This window comes from Tachyglossus aculeatus, unplaced genomic scaffold, assembly GCF_015852505.1.
Source record: "Tachyglossus aculeatus isolate mTacAcu1 unplaced genomic scaffold, mTacAcu1.pri scaffold_1_arrow_ctg1, whole genome shotgun sequence".
Classification (NCBI taxonomy): Eukaryota; Metazoa; Chordata; class Mammalia; order Monotremata; family Tachyglossidae; genus Tachyglossus; species Tachyglossus aculeatus.
Window position 1 is genome coordinate 4,422,541 of NW_024044915.1, and position 14,718 is coordinate 4,437,258.

Here is a 14,718-nt window from a genome sequence, read left to right on the forward strand (position 1 = left end):
CACACAATATGCTCCTTTAATGTTAACTTTCTCACTGTACCGTGTTCTCATCTATCTCACCACCAACCCATGGCATGGAATACCCTTCCTCCTCATATCAGACAGAAAATTACTCTTTCCACCTTCAAAGCCTTATTAAAGGCATATCTCCTCTAAGAGGCCTTCCCTGACTAAGCCATCCTTTCCTATTCTCCCTTTCCCTTCTATGTCACCCTGACTTGCTCCCTTCATTCATTCAGACATCATGGTTCTCGGTGTGTGCTGTAGGGCACAGGAGCTCAACTCAGACTGCGGTTTGGAAAGGAGAAATGGAGAGAGCAGGGAACAAACTGCTTTGGCAACCCAGGGATGCCCCATTTCAGCAGAAGCTCTCGGTGCTGGACTCCTTGGCACTTGGGCTGGGCAAGTACCTTTGTTGTCTCCACAGGAGACAGCCTAAGGCTCACCTCTTTGTCAGGAGTCTGAACCTGAAGAAGCCAAGGGCAGCACAGAATAACAAGAAACAGATATAAACAGGACAACCACAGTCACACAGTAGAGAAATTGAGAAGCTATAGGACATATAGGAGAAATAGAGAATTGAGAAGCAGCATGGCTCAGTGGAAAGAGCATAGGATTTGGAGTCTGAGATCATGTGTTGTTGCCAACGTGTACTTCCCAAGCGCTTAGTACAGTGCTCTGCACACAGTATGCGCTCAATAAATGATTGAATGAATGAATGGGTTCAAATCCCGACTCCACCACTTATCAGCTGTGTGTCTTTGGGCAAGTCACTTAACTTCTCTGTGCTTCAGTTACCTCATTTGTAAAATGGGGATTAAGACTGTGAGACCCACGTAGGACAACCTGATCACCTGGTAACCTCCCCAATGCTTAAAACAGTACTTTGCACATAGATAGCACTTAATAAATGTCATTATTATTATTATTATTATTATTATTATTATTATTATTATTATTATTATAAATGACACAGTTGTCACACCTGGACGGAAAAACTGGAGTTGGAAAACCACACTCTAACATGAAATTCTCAATAGGGCCATGGGGAGGATGGAGGCTGATTTGTGCTAGTAAGGATTTCCTCATCTTAGAAAATTCATCACAAAGATGGTAAATTGCAGGGTCGATTGCAGTGAGAGAATAGTGGGTTTATAAATGTCTATATAGGACACAGTGTTCTGAGTTCATAAACACGACTCCGATTTCAAGAAGCTCAATTTTACCACCAGAAATTAATAAACTGCCATGAATTTTGTGAGTCAAGCCCCAGAGATCATGTTTACCAACTATATTTTATTGTACCCTCCCAAGTGACTAGTAAGTGCTCAGCACACAGTAAGGAATCAATAAATATCACTGAATGATTGATCGATTCTCTTTTAGGAAAGTGCAGTTGGACTTCTTAATTTGATTCATTCCACTAAGATTGCAAGTTATCCAAGGCAAGGGATTTTGTCTACTGATGCTATTTTACTGTACTCTCGCAAGCACTTGGTACAGTGCTCCTCACAGAGTAAGCGCTTAGTAAATACTATTGATTGATTTGCAATGGTATTTATTGAGGTCCCACTAGCTGCAATGCACAGTATGAAGCATTTGGAAAGGTAAACAGAAAGGAGAAATGTGTCATCTGCTCACCAGGAGTATACACTCCAACAACAAACGGAAAGAGATCTGTCACAGATTTCCCACTCCATTTTATGTCTTCAGAATTATCTCCCCATTTTTCATCAAACCCTTCATTTGTGCTTCAGATTGACTGCTCACTCTTCGCTTAAGAGGAAAATAAAGAAAAAGGGGGAAGTGGGAGGGAGGCAGTGAGGGAGGAGGGAGCCAATCAAGGGCAGGAGAGAAGATAGGAGAAGGGAAACAAAGATGTCTGTCACTGTAGTAAGGCATGGAGTGTGTAAGAATTGTAGTCTGTGTTTTTCCTGGACCCTTCCATAGAGCATTTATGGCCACTGGTCAAGATTTCAGGCTTCATAATGATACTAATAATCGTGATATCTGTTAAGCACTTACCATATGCCAAACACTGCATTAGATATAGTTGGTTGGGTACAAACACAGTCCTTACCCCACATAGGCTCTCAGCCTAGGTAGGAGAGAGAGTGATTATTTTACCGCCATTTCACAGATAAGGAAACAGAGGCACAGAAAGTTTTACTGATTTATCCAATGTCATACTACATACAGTGGCAGGCTCAGGAAAAGAATCCAGGTCCTCACATTCCCAGGCCAGTGTTCTTTCCACTAGGTCACCCAGACAATGTTAAGGTAAAACCATTCTGGAGTAAAGACTGGTTAAGACAGAGCCATGGTTAGGGCAGTCCATGGAGTGGACCCTTTACCCTATAGATGGTTTCTACTTTGGGAAATGTTTTGGCCAAAGCAGCCTTCCCATCGCTGCATTCATGTCCTGGTTCCTCAGGCTGTAGATGAGGGGATTAAGGGTAGGGGGTACCACAGCATAGAACGCAGACACCAGATGGTCCAGCTCAGAGGGAGAGTATGAGATGCCAGAATTGAGGAACAGAGTGATGACGACCAGGTGGGGTAGGTAGTCGGAGAATCCCTTGGAGCTGCCCTCTGCTGATGGCATCCTCAGCACGGTTGAGAAGATGCGGACATAGGAGCCCACAATGAGCACAAAGCAGAAGAAAACTAAGCACATGCCGATGGCTAAACTCACATCTTCTGTGACATGGTCAGTGGAACATGCAACTCTTAGTGACTGGACACCATTGTGGAAGAACTGGTGGACTGTGTTGGGAGTCACAGAAGGATAGAGAGAAGATGCTGGCTGTGTACATGATGGCATTCAAACAGCTGCTGAACCAAGAGGCAGCCAACATGCTTACACAGGCCCTGTGGGGCATGATGATCTCATAGTGCAGGGGGCAGCAGATGGTGACATAGCAGTTGTGGGACATCACCGTGAGCAGTGACAACTCTGATCCACCGAGTTAAAATACGAGGAATACCTGGGCAGCGTAACCCAGCAGAGAGATGGAGTTGGCATTTGTGGGGGAATTTAAGATGGATATGGGGACTGTGACGGAGATGTAGCAGAGGTCCAGAATGCACAAGTTCTTGAGGAAGTTCATGGGGGTGTGCAAGTGCCGGTCAAGAGTGGTGACAGCAATGAGGAGGAGATTCTCTATCAGTGCTGCCAGATAGACCAGAAGGAACAGCGCAGTGTGGATCAGCTGCAACTCCCAGATGTCTGAGAATCGCAGGAGGAGGAATTTTGTCACCGTCATGATGTTAGACATTGTATGGGATATGTCAAGAGCTGTCTGTGAGAGTGAAGAATAGAGCAAAATCAACATCCCAAACTGAGCATCTTCTGAGTCTACTACTAGTTTGGGAGTTTTCTGAAGAAGAGCTATAACCAATCTCAAGAACATTTATAATGTGATGGGGTGACAGAAGGCAGGAATGCATTTTTGCCCAGATACAACAGCAAAAAATAATAATTGGGGTATCTGTTAATCGCTTACTTTGTACAAAACGCAGTTCTAAGGGCTTGGGTAGATACAAGATAAACAGCACCTCACAGTCTAAGTAGGAGGGAGAACAGTTCTTAATCCCAGTTTTAAAGGTGAGGAAACTGGGGCCCATAGAGGTTAAATGACTTGATAAGATCACCTGGCAAGCAAATGGCAGAGTCAGTCCTCTGAATCTCAGGCCCGGTCTTTCCACTAGGCCATGCAGCTACTGCAGTGGTTCTCCTACTCACACCATCTTCAAAAACCCTACTAAATCACACCTCCTCCAAGTAGCCTCCTCTCATTATACTCTCATTACCCCCACGCTATTGGCCTTCTCTTCTATTTTGTCTTTGCACTTGAATCAGTACACTTTGAGAACGTTTTTTCTCACTCCATCCATGGACACACAACACTTATGTCCATATCTTTATTTGCTGCCACTTCCACTACTTGTAATTTATTTTAATACCTATCTCCCCAACTTGTATGTTAGCTCCTTTTTATTTCAATGGTAGTTGTTAAGCGATTACTATATGTGCCAAGTGGTGTTTGAAGCGCTGGGGTAGATGCAACACAATCAGATTATCCCACGTGAGGCTCACAGTTTTAATCCCCTTTTTTACAGCTGAGGAAACTGGGGCACAGAGAAGTTAAGTGACTTGCCCAAAGTCACAAAGCTGAGAAGTGGTAGAGCTCCTTGAGCACAGTGGTCATATGCACTGTAATTTGCCATGCACCTAGTACAGTGCTCTGCACGTAGTAAGTGCTCACTAATACCGTTTCTTTATTGATTGATCTAAGCTTTAGGGTCTGTATTCTTTAAGACCTTTGATATTCACCCCACTCCAAGTCACACAGCCCTTTGTCCATAGCCTCATACTCTCCCCCTCCTCCCCCTCCCCATCCCACCGCCTTACCTCCTTCCCCTCCCCACAGCACCTGTATATATGTATATATGTTGGTACATATTTATTACTCTATTTATTTATTTATTTTGTACATATTTATTCTATTTGTTTTATTTTGTTAATATGTTTTGTTTTGTTGTCTGTCTCCCCCTTCTAGACTGTGAGTCCACTGCTGCGTAGGGACCGTCTCTATATGTTGCCAACTTGTACTTCCCAGAGCTTAGTACAGTGCTCTGCACACAGTAAGCGCTCAATAAATACGATTGAATGAATTGAATGAATGAATGAATACTGCTTCCCCTAGCTATAATTTATTTTGTTGCTTGTCTCTTTTACTAGTCTATAAACCCCTTAATGAAAGGGATCATGTCTACCAGCTCCATTGTATTCTGCTCTTCCCAGTGTTTAGTACAGTGCTCTGCACCAAAAAGCACTTAATAAAAACAATTGATTGAGATAGGATTCCAGGTAGAATCCAGATATATTTTCATGTCAATGAGTCAGCACGTATTCACCCTCCCACAAGGTCATCCACTGCCCTTCACTGAAAAGGATCATGGTAAAGAGTAGACCTACTCTCAAAATCTACACCCTCAACCAGTGCTTCTGACCCCACCTGATACCATTCACTTACCAGTGGTTTCTTCTGCATTACTTGTAAATGTGCTCACATATCCCCTATTTCAAAAACAAACCCTCTCTATCCTCACAACTACCACCAGCTATTGTCTTATCTTCCTCTTACCATGCCATTCCAAACTCCTTGAGCAAGCTGTCTGCTTCTTCACCAATCCTCGATTCACTCCAATCTGGTTTATGACCCCTTTGCTCCACTGAAACTGCCTTCTTTAAGGTCACCAGTGATTTTATTTTGCCCAATCCAACGGCCTCCATCGAAATCATCCTTGACCTCTCAGCTGCCTTCAACACTGTTGACCACCCCTTCTTGAGGAAACATTATCCAACCCCGGCTTCACTGACACTGTCCCCTCCTAGTTTTCCACTCCTTTCTGAACGTTTTCACAGGGTCCTCTGCCTCCCCCCCACTAAATGTGTGAGTCCCTCAAGACAGGTTCTAGATCCCCTTTCATTCTACAGATACCCCTACTCCCTTGGACAATTCATTTGCTCCCATGACTTCAACTACCTTCTGTACATGGATGATTCCCGAATTTACCTCTCCAGCCCTGACTCTCTCCTTCTCAGAAATCTCATATTTACTTTTGCCTTAAAGACATTTCTATTTGGATTTTGTGTTGTCACCGCAAGGTTAACAAGCTCAAAACAGAACTCCTCATCTTCTGCCCCAGACTATGTCCTCCCTATGTCTTTTGGATCACTGAAGACAATAACATTTGTCTCACAAATGGGTATTCTTGCCATTATCATCGACGTTTCTCTCATTTAACCCACATATTCAATGTCACAAGCTCCTGTTGTTTTTACCTTCACAACACCACTGAAGCCCATCCTTAACTCTCCATCTAAACTGCAGATATGTTGATCCAAGCACTTATCATAGTCTGACTTGAGAAATGCAGCAGCCTCCAGCCTGACCTTTTGGCCTTCTGTCTTTCCTCATTCCACTTTATACTTCACTCTGCTTACAGGATCCTTTTCCTAGAAAAATAGTTCAGTCCACATCTACCCACTCCTCAGAAACCTCCAGTGGTTTCCCATGAACCTCTGCATCAAACAGAAACTTTTACCATTGGCTTTACCACGTTCAATCGTCTTGTCCCCTCTTACCTTACCTCCCTGATTTCCTACTACAACCCAGCCCGCACATTTAATTCCTCTAATGTGAACCTACTCACTGTACCTCAATCTCATATACCTCACTGCCAACTTCTCACCCACAACATACCTCTGACCTGGAGTGCCGTTACTCTTCATATCTGACAGACGGTCATCCTCCCCACCTTCAAAGTCTTATCACAAGTACATCTCCTCTAAGAGGTCTTCCTTAACTAAGCCTTCATTTCCTCTTCTCCCTCTCCCTCTGCATTACCCTTGCACTTGGTTTTGTTCCCTCTCTTCATCCCTCCATCAGCCCCACAGCGCTTATGTTCTTATTTGCAATTTATTTATTTCTGTTAATGTCCATTTCCTGCTCCAGACTGTAAGCCCGTTCTGGGCTGGAGATCTGTCTGTTCATTGTTATATTGTACTCTCCCAAATGATTAGTACAGTCTTTTGGACACAGTGAGTGTTTAATTCATATGATTGATTATCAATTAATCTAATTGATTGATTGGTCTCTCCAGTCCTAAAACATCTCCAGTGCTTACCCATCCACCTTCACATCGAATGGGAATGCCTTGCTCAAAGCTTTTAAATTCTCATTTGGCCCAGCCCTTCATATCTTACCTGGATGAATACCGCTATAACCCAGGCCACATGCATCACTATTCTAATGCCAACCTACGTATTGTACCTCCATCTTGTCTATGTCACCTCTGACCACTTGCCTACATCCTGCCTCTAGCCTTGGACTCTTTCCCTGTTCATATCTGGCAGACTATCACTCCCCTTATCTTCAAAGCCTTATAAGAATCACATCACTTGCAAAAGACCTTCCCCTCTCAAGCCCTCATTTCCCCTACTGAGGTACAGAGTGGGGTCTCTTCCCACATCTTATTGATAACTTGTTTTTTGCTCAGCATTTAGCATTGTGTTTGAAGTGAGTGCTTGTTCAACCCTATGCATTTCAGGAGGAACTCACTGACCTGGGTTGGGTTTGTGCTTAATTGCCCCTGCTGTTCTCCTCATCCTGTGGGTCTGCAGGCCTTCAATCACATCTTGTGGAAGTTCATCTACTGTACAATAATTTTGATTTTAAGCACCACAGATTTTCTCCTGGGGCTGGACTGTTCTGTGACTCGCACAGCTTTTTCCACCGTGAAGTTCCAGAATTGGGAGCTGTACAAGTCCCAAAGGATCTCCAGAGTTCAGATCTGGGCCAGTGGGGCAGGCCACCTGGTTTCAGACATGGGGCTGTTCCCAGGGCACAACCAGAGAGGAATTGGTTCTGCCTTCTTCTCAGTCTCAAATTGACCATGATAACATGGTACTTCAGCACTTTGAAGCCAACCCAGGAGACACAAGCCTGGCAAAAGCATGGCAGAGAGGGATCATTCATTCATTCATTCATTCATTTATTCATTAAATCATATTTATTGCACGCTTACTGTGTGCAGAGCACTGTACTAAGCGCTTGGAAAGTACAGGTTGGCAACGTATAGAGACAATGCCTACACAACAATGGTCTCACAGTCTAGGCATGACTCTCTTTACCTGATCGAAAGCCCCATGGGGTCAGGGATCATGTCTATCACCTGTATTGTACTCTTCCAGTGCTAAATACTTTGTTCTGTCCACAGTAAATGGTCAATTAGTAAGATTGATGGATAGTTTGATTTATAGATAGTTTGATTGATTTATGAGGACATCCTCCTTCTAAAACAGTTTCCAGGTGCAGATCCTCTTTAGATCACCGTGCCTTTATTTTGAACCCCTCTTTACTGACAAGTAAACCTTGGCATTATCCTTGACTCCTCTCACTCACTTAATCCAAATATTCCAATCCATCAGGGTAAACTCCAAAATCCACCGGGATTATTGGCCAATTATTCACCGGGAATTTTTTCATCCCCCAGGCTGCAAGGATGTCTGGGATGCCCCTGGCCAAAATGGTCATGGTGTTGGCCTAGGCCAGCTGGAGGAGGATCAGGCCAGAGGAAGTCAGCTTGTGGCTGGAGGAAACCAGGCATACATATACCAGGATGAAGAACATGTTCCTCAAGACCCTTTGCTAATCTCCAGCAGGATGAGGACCCCAGTGATGATCTCCATCCTTGGGATTCAGCGCTAGGGCCAGAGAAGGCTTCCTGGAGGGCCACCTGAAAAGGTGGAGAGAGGAAAGGAATTGTTCCCTAGAGTATGGAGCTCCAACCAAGGCTCAGACCCATTACCTACCAGACATATTATTGGATATTAAAGTAACGAGACTGCATGCTTCTAGTAGGCAGTGGATGTGTCTACCAAGTCTATTTTACTGGGCCAAGTGTTTAATACAGTGTTTGGAATACTGTAAGCAATAATAAAACCATTGATTTATTGACTGATTGAAACTCTCAAGACTGCTCACAGCTCCTACATATATATTCATCGACTTGGTTCTCATGTAATGGTCAGGTCATCAGCAAGCAGACAAGAGTGATCAAGTTCAGCTAGGAAAACTCCAAGTTGGGCTTAAGCCGACTTGGACCTAGGAAGGGTGAGAAAGCCAAAAGATCACCCCTTCAGAACTGAGAGAAATCTGTGCCTTGGACTACAGTTGTAGTGGGGTAAAACATACAACAAAACAGAGGACCACGTTTGCAGTCAAATTCTGGGCTTCTCCCAGTTCCACATCTTTCACCTGTAGATTGTAGACTCTTTGTGGGCTGGGATCACAGTGTCTATCGACTCTGTTGTATTGTACTTTCCCAAATGCTTAGTAGTGTTTTGCACACAGTAAGCACTCAGTAAATACCATTGATTGATCGATTGACCCATGAAGAAGGAAACAGGAAGACTTTGCTGCTGGCCAGAGGAATGAGGCCATAGCGAGCACTCTAAGTATATTCAGTCAATCCCTAGAGAAGAGGGACTTCATCTTGTTTTTCAGTTGAACTTCCTAAATCACTTAGTCTGTGCTATAATATAATTTCTGATAATGATAATAAGAATAACAATAAAATAGTAATAATTTGTGGTGCTTATTAGGTGCTTACTAAATGCCAAGCAACGTAGTAACCAATGGGGTAGATACAGTATATCTAGAATGGACTCAGTCCCTCTCCCACATGGAGTTCACAGTTTAAGTAAGAATGAGAACAACTATTGTATCCCTATTTTATAGAGGAGAAGACTGGGGTAAAGATAATTTAAGTGACATCCCAAGGTCATGCAGCAGGCAAGTGGCTAAGTCGGAATTGGAACATAGGTCTTCTGGCTCTCAGGCCTGTCCCTGTGACATGAAGCAATCCTGTTTCCCTAAGCATCTACATGATAGGTGGTCAATATGTTCCACTGATTGATTGATTCAGTCCCCTTACCAAGATAGACCTGCCTACAGCAGAAAGGAAGGACAGTTTCCTTTCTGGTTGTATTTTTGAGGGAAAAGGAAATGCAGTATGAGATCCTGGTCACTCTATTGTCACCGGCCTGTTGCCCGGGAAAGAGACTACTCATCCCCCATTCTAGCTGGGACCCCCAGCAGGCCCTGCTTCAATTATTCAGGATGGGGCAATCCCACATCTTCTCTGATCTCTATATCATATCCACAGGGATGTATGACTGACACTTCAAATTCAACATGACTAATAGCCGCGGTATATGTTAAGTGCTTCCTATGAGTTAAGAACTGTACTAAGTACTTGGATAGATCTGAGATAGTCAGGTTGGATATAGTCCCTGTCCCACTTGGGCTTCTGAAAAACAATCAGGGCAGCAAAGAGAAGTATGGACTAGAGAAGGGAGAGTCAGGAAACAGGGAGGTCAGCAAGGAGTCTGTTTCTGGGGTCAGAGTTAGATTATGATTCTTGGGTGGGACAGACACTTACTCCAACCAATTAGTCCAGTCCACCATCTTTTCTGACCGAAAATAAGGAAGTAGTGTATGTAGAGTCTATATTTACCTAAATACCTAGGGTTGCTAGGTTGCTGCAAATCCAATCCATGGCTTCTTGTTCCATCTTTAGATTATACCATGTGTGATATCACCATGTGTTTGCAACCTTAAATCCCGGCCGCAAGAATCCCCAGACTCCGGTCAACCTCCACTTGCCCTAAAGTCCTCCAGTACCCTGTCCTTCTATCACAGGTTTTGGGATGTCCTACTCACTCCCTGCCACCTCAGTTCCGGAACCCCTATCGTTGCCACCATTCTTCAAATGATTTCCAGGCATTTCCCTGAAGGTATAGGAGTCATCTCCCTCAAGGTCGCACCTGGAGAGCTTCCAGTACTCTATTATTTATTCATTCATTTATTCAATCGTGTTTATTGAGCGCTTACTGTGTGCAGAGCACTGTACTAAGCGCTTGGGAAGTACAAGGTGGCAACATATAGAGATGGTCCCTACACAACAGCGGGCTCACAGTCTAGAAGGGGGGGGGGGACAGACAACAAAACAAACCATATTAACAAAATAAAATAAATATAATAAATATGTACAACTAAAATCAATAGAGTAATACATATGTACAAACATATATACTTATATGTAAATATATACAGGTGCTGTGGGGAGGGGAAGGAGGTAAGGCGGGGGGATAGGGAGGGGGAGGAGGAGGAGAAGAAGGAGGGGGCTCAGTTTGGGAAGGCCTCCTGGAGGAGGTGAGCTCTTAGTAAGGCTTTGAAGGGAGGAAGAGAGCTAGCTTGGCAGATGTGCAGAGGGAGGGCATTCCAGGCCAGGGGAAGGATATGGGCCAGGAGTCGACGGCGGGACAGGCGAGAACGAGACACAGTGAGGAGATTAGTGGTAGAGGAGCGGAGGGTGCGGGCTGGGCTGTAGAAGGAAAGAAGGGAAGTGAGGTAGAGGGGGGATAGGTGATGGAGAGCCTTGAAGACGAGTGTGAGGAGTTTTTGCCTGATGTGTAGGTTGATTGGTAGCCACTGGAGGGTTTTGAGGAGGAGAGTAACGTGCCCAGAGTGTTTCTGCACCGAGATGATCCGGGCAGCAGCGTGAAGTATAGATTGAAGTGGGGGAGATCAGAGAGGAGGCTGATGCAGTAATCCAGTCGGGATAGGATGAGCGATTGAACGAGCAGGGTAGCGGTTTGGATGGAGAGGAAAGGGCAGATCTAGGCAATGTTGCGGACTACTACATGAGGGAGATGCAAGCGGAGGAATGTCTGCTTGTACTTCCCAAGCGCTTTACCAACTTGTACTTCCCAAGCGCTTAGTACAGTGCTCTGCACACAGTAGGCGCTCAATAAATACGATTGAATGAATGAATGAATATCCATTCCATTCCTAGCTTGGGCAGTGGCTAGCTAGTGGAAGGCAATCTGCTACAAATCAAAACATACCTGTGGTGGGCAGCAGCAGCATGGAAGAGAGCCAGAGGTGGAGATTCACGTTTTCTGCACGGAAGAAGGCAATGATAAACCACTTCCATATTTTTACCAAGAAAACTCTATGGATACACTACAAGAATGATTGCAGATGGAGGTGGGGATTTCTGGGAGAGATGTGTCCATGGAGTCACTATGGCTTGGAAGCAACGTGACAGTGTAAGACAAGACAAGACTTGTTAAGCACTTACTATGAGCCAACCGCTGTTCTAAGCGCTGGGGTTGATACGAGTTAATCAGTTTGGATGCTGTCCTGTCCACATGGGGCTCATACTCTTAATTCCCATTTTATAGGTGAGGTAACTGAGGTCCAGATAAGTTAAGTGACTTGCCCAAAGTCACACAACAGACAAGTGGCACAGGCACAGAAAAGTTAAGTCAATTGCCCAAAGTCCCATAGTCGACACTTGGCAGAGCCAAGATTAGAGCCCAGGTACTCTGACTCTCAGGGCCAGGCTCTTTCCACTAGGCACACTGCCTCTCACTATTCTCTACTATTAGTACAATTGCTACAACTACTTCTTAAAGAAAATGATGTATCTTAACCCCCAACATGGATTGCACAAACACTGACTTTCTCACCCATTACTAACACCATGTACCCTACCCCTCGTCCTGTTTCTGCTCTCACTCTTGGTAAATAGGAAGTGGATTAAGACCGGCTTTTTCTGTTGCACATCAGTTAGAGGGGCTGATTGATCCCTTCTGTCTTGTTTGCTGGAGCCAAGAAAGTTCTTAATCTTTGGAGCTTGCCTCCTCGAATCAGAAGGTTTCCTGGTTACCCCTTTGGTCATCTATTGACATTTCAATCAGACCAGCAATCACTGGTATTTGTTGAGCACTTACTGTGTGCAGAACACTCTACTAAGTCCTCAGGAGACGACCTACTTTGGAAGAGAACTGGTAGAACCGATCCCTGCCCACATGAAGATTACACTCTAGAGAGGGTTTACCGTCATTTCTGTGTGATAGAATTATACCAGGGTCAATGACCAGCCAAATAAAGGGGTGTTTAACCCTAGAGAAATGGGGCTTCTGCCCCAAACCTTCTTAATGGTGGCCTTTATGTCCCTGTTCCTTAGGCTGTAGATGAGGGGGTTCAGGGTTGGGGGCACGACAGTGGAGAACACAGACACCATCAGGTCGGGGGCCGACGGGGAGTCTAAAGGTGGCTTCATGTAGGCAAAGGCACCAGTAGAGAGAAAACACATGATGGTGGCAAGGTGAGGCAGGCCGGTGGCAAAAGCTTTGGAGTGGCTCTTAGTGGATGGAAATGACAGCACAGTGGAGAAGATGTAAATGTATGAAATGATGATGGACACGAAGGAGATGAAACCAAAGCTCATACCAATGACTACACTGACATCAACGACAATGTGCCTTTCAGAGCAGGATATGTTCAGCAGGGAGGGGACATCACAGAAGAAGTGTTGGATCATATTAGTTCTGCAGGAGCTTAATGTGAATGTTTCTGCTGAGTGCATCCTCCCAAGCAGCCCCCACTGAACCAGGTAACAGCCGCCATCTGCACACAGGCCCCTCTGTTCATGATGACCTCATAGTGGAGGAGGCAGCATATGGTCACGTAGCGGTCGTAGGACATCAGAGTGAGGATGAACAACTCCGAAATAGCCAACATAATTGTTAAAAAGAGTTGGGCCACACAATCCCAGTAGTAGATAGAACAGCTGCTGGTCAGAGAATTGGTGATGGATTTGGGGACTGTGACAGCAATGTAACAGAGATCGAGGATGGACAGATGCTTGAGGAAGAAGTACAGTAGGTGTAGAAGCGCCGGTAGAGGGTGGTGATGGCGATGATGAGAAGATTCCCTGTCAGGGTTGCCGGGTAGACCAGGAGGAATGGCGTGGCATGGATCAGCTGCAGCTCCCAGATATCAGAGAATCCCATGAGCAGGAAATCGGACACTGTGGTGACGCTGACCATTTTATTGGAGAAGTTATGGAATGCCTGCACAAAGAACTGATATACTTTCAAAACGAAAATTAGAAAATTCCTCCCTTGAGTGAACAGACTGGATCCCTGTGTTACAAGCCTCGAACAATATGAGTACTCCTACCCCTTCCATGAAAATACAGAGTTCTAGAAATAATGGCAGAGCTCTTGAAGCATGCAACAGTCATTCTCATTCGGCTGTAAATATCCCAGCCCTGGGACTTCTGGGAATTGTCATCACCAAATGAGGATTTCTTACTTTGTGTTCCTTGTAAGAGCTTCTGTTTATTTAAAACTCTAATTTTTCCAAAAAAGCTTCTTAACCAATTAGCACATTTTTATCTCACCGCATGACTGTCCAGTAGGGTGAGGCAAGTAGCTCATCCCCATTTCACAAATGAGGTAATTGAGGCACGGAAAGGTTAAGTGATGGGGTCACCCAGAAAACCAGTGGCAGGGCTGGGAGTAGAGCCCTCATGTCCTGACTCCTAGCTCCACACCCTGCAACAGAGGGTGGCAATACATTTACAGGCCACAGAAAGACTAGCATAAGTATACTAGGAAAAAGGAAAAAACCTATAGCACAGTCAGAGTATCGCAGATGACCAGAAAAGATGAGTCTGGAATGAAGTGATGTTATTGTGAAAAAAAGTGAACACTGTTTTGGAATGTATCAATCAGATTTTGATTGGTAGCAGTCAGGAAGTGATTTTTTTCATTATAGTCTACCCTGGCCAGTGATGCATTCAGTTTAGGTCACTGCACTTTCAAAAGACCTTAGGGAAGCTACAGAGAGTCTTGTGAAGAGACACAAAAACAACTGAAGGGACGCAAAATAGTTCACTGAGGAAGTTTGAGGTGCTGGCAGAACAAGCAGGTGAAAATGTACTACTGGCAAGAGGAAATGCGGGATTGTGGTTAGATGAGATTTCAGAGCTAGAGAGTTGGATTTGGAAGTGGCCCACTGCAACGGGGGAGCTGTACCCATGTGAGTGGATGAGATTCCCAAGAGAATGGATGCAGGGCAGAAAGAGTAGGGAAGCAGAATGGAGACTTGAGGAGCATTAATTCCAAGAAGGGGTTGGTCCACAGTGCCAAAGGCACCCTAGAGGTCTAGGAAGATTAACACAGTGTCGTTGGATTTGAGGATAAGGAGGTCATTGTTGACCTTAGTGTGTAGAGTCGAAAACCTGATTGTGATGGCTTAAGAAGTATGCTGGTAAAGAGGACAAGAA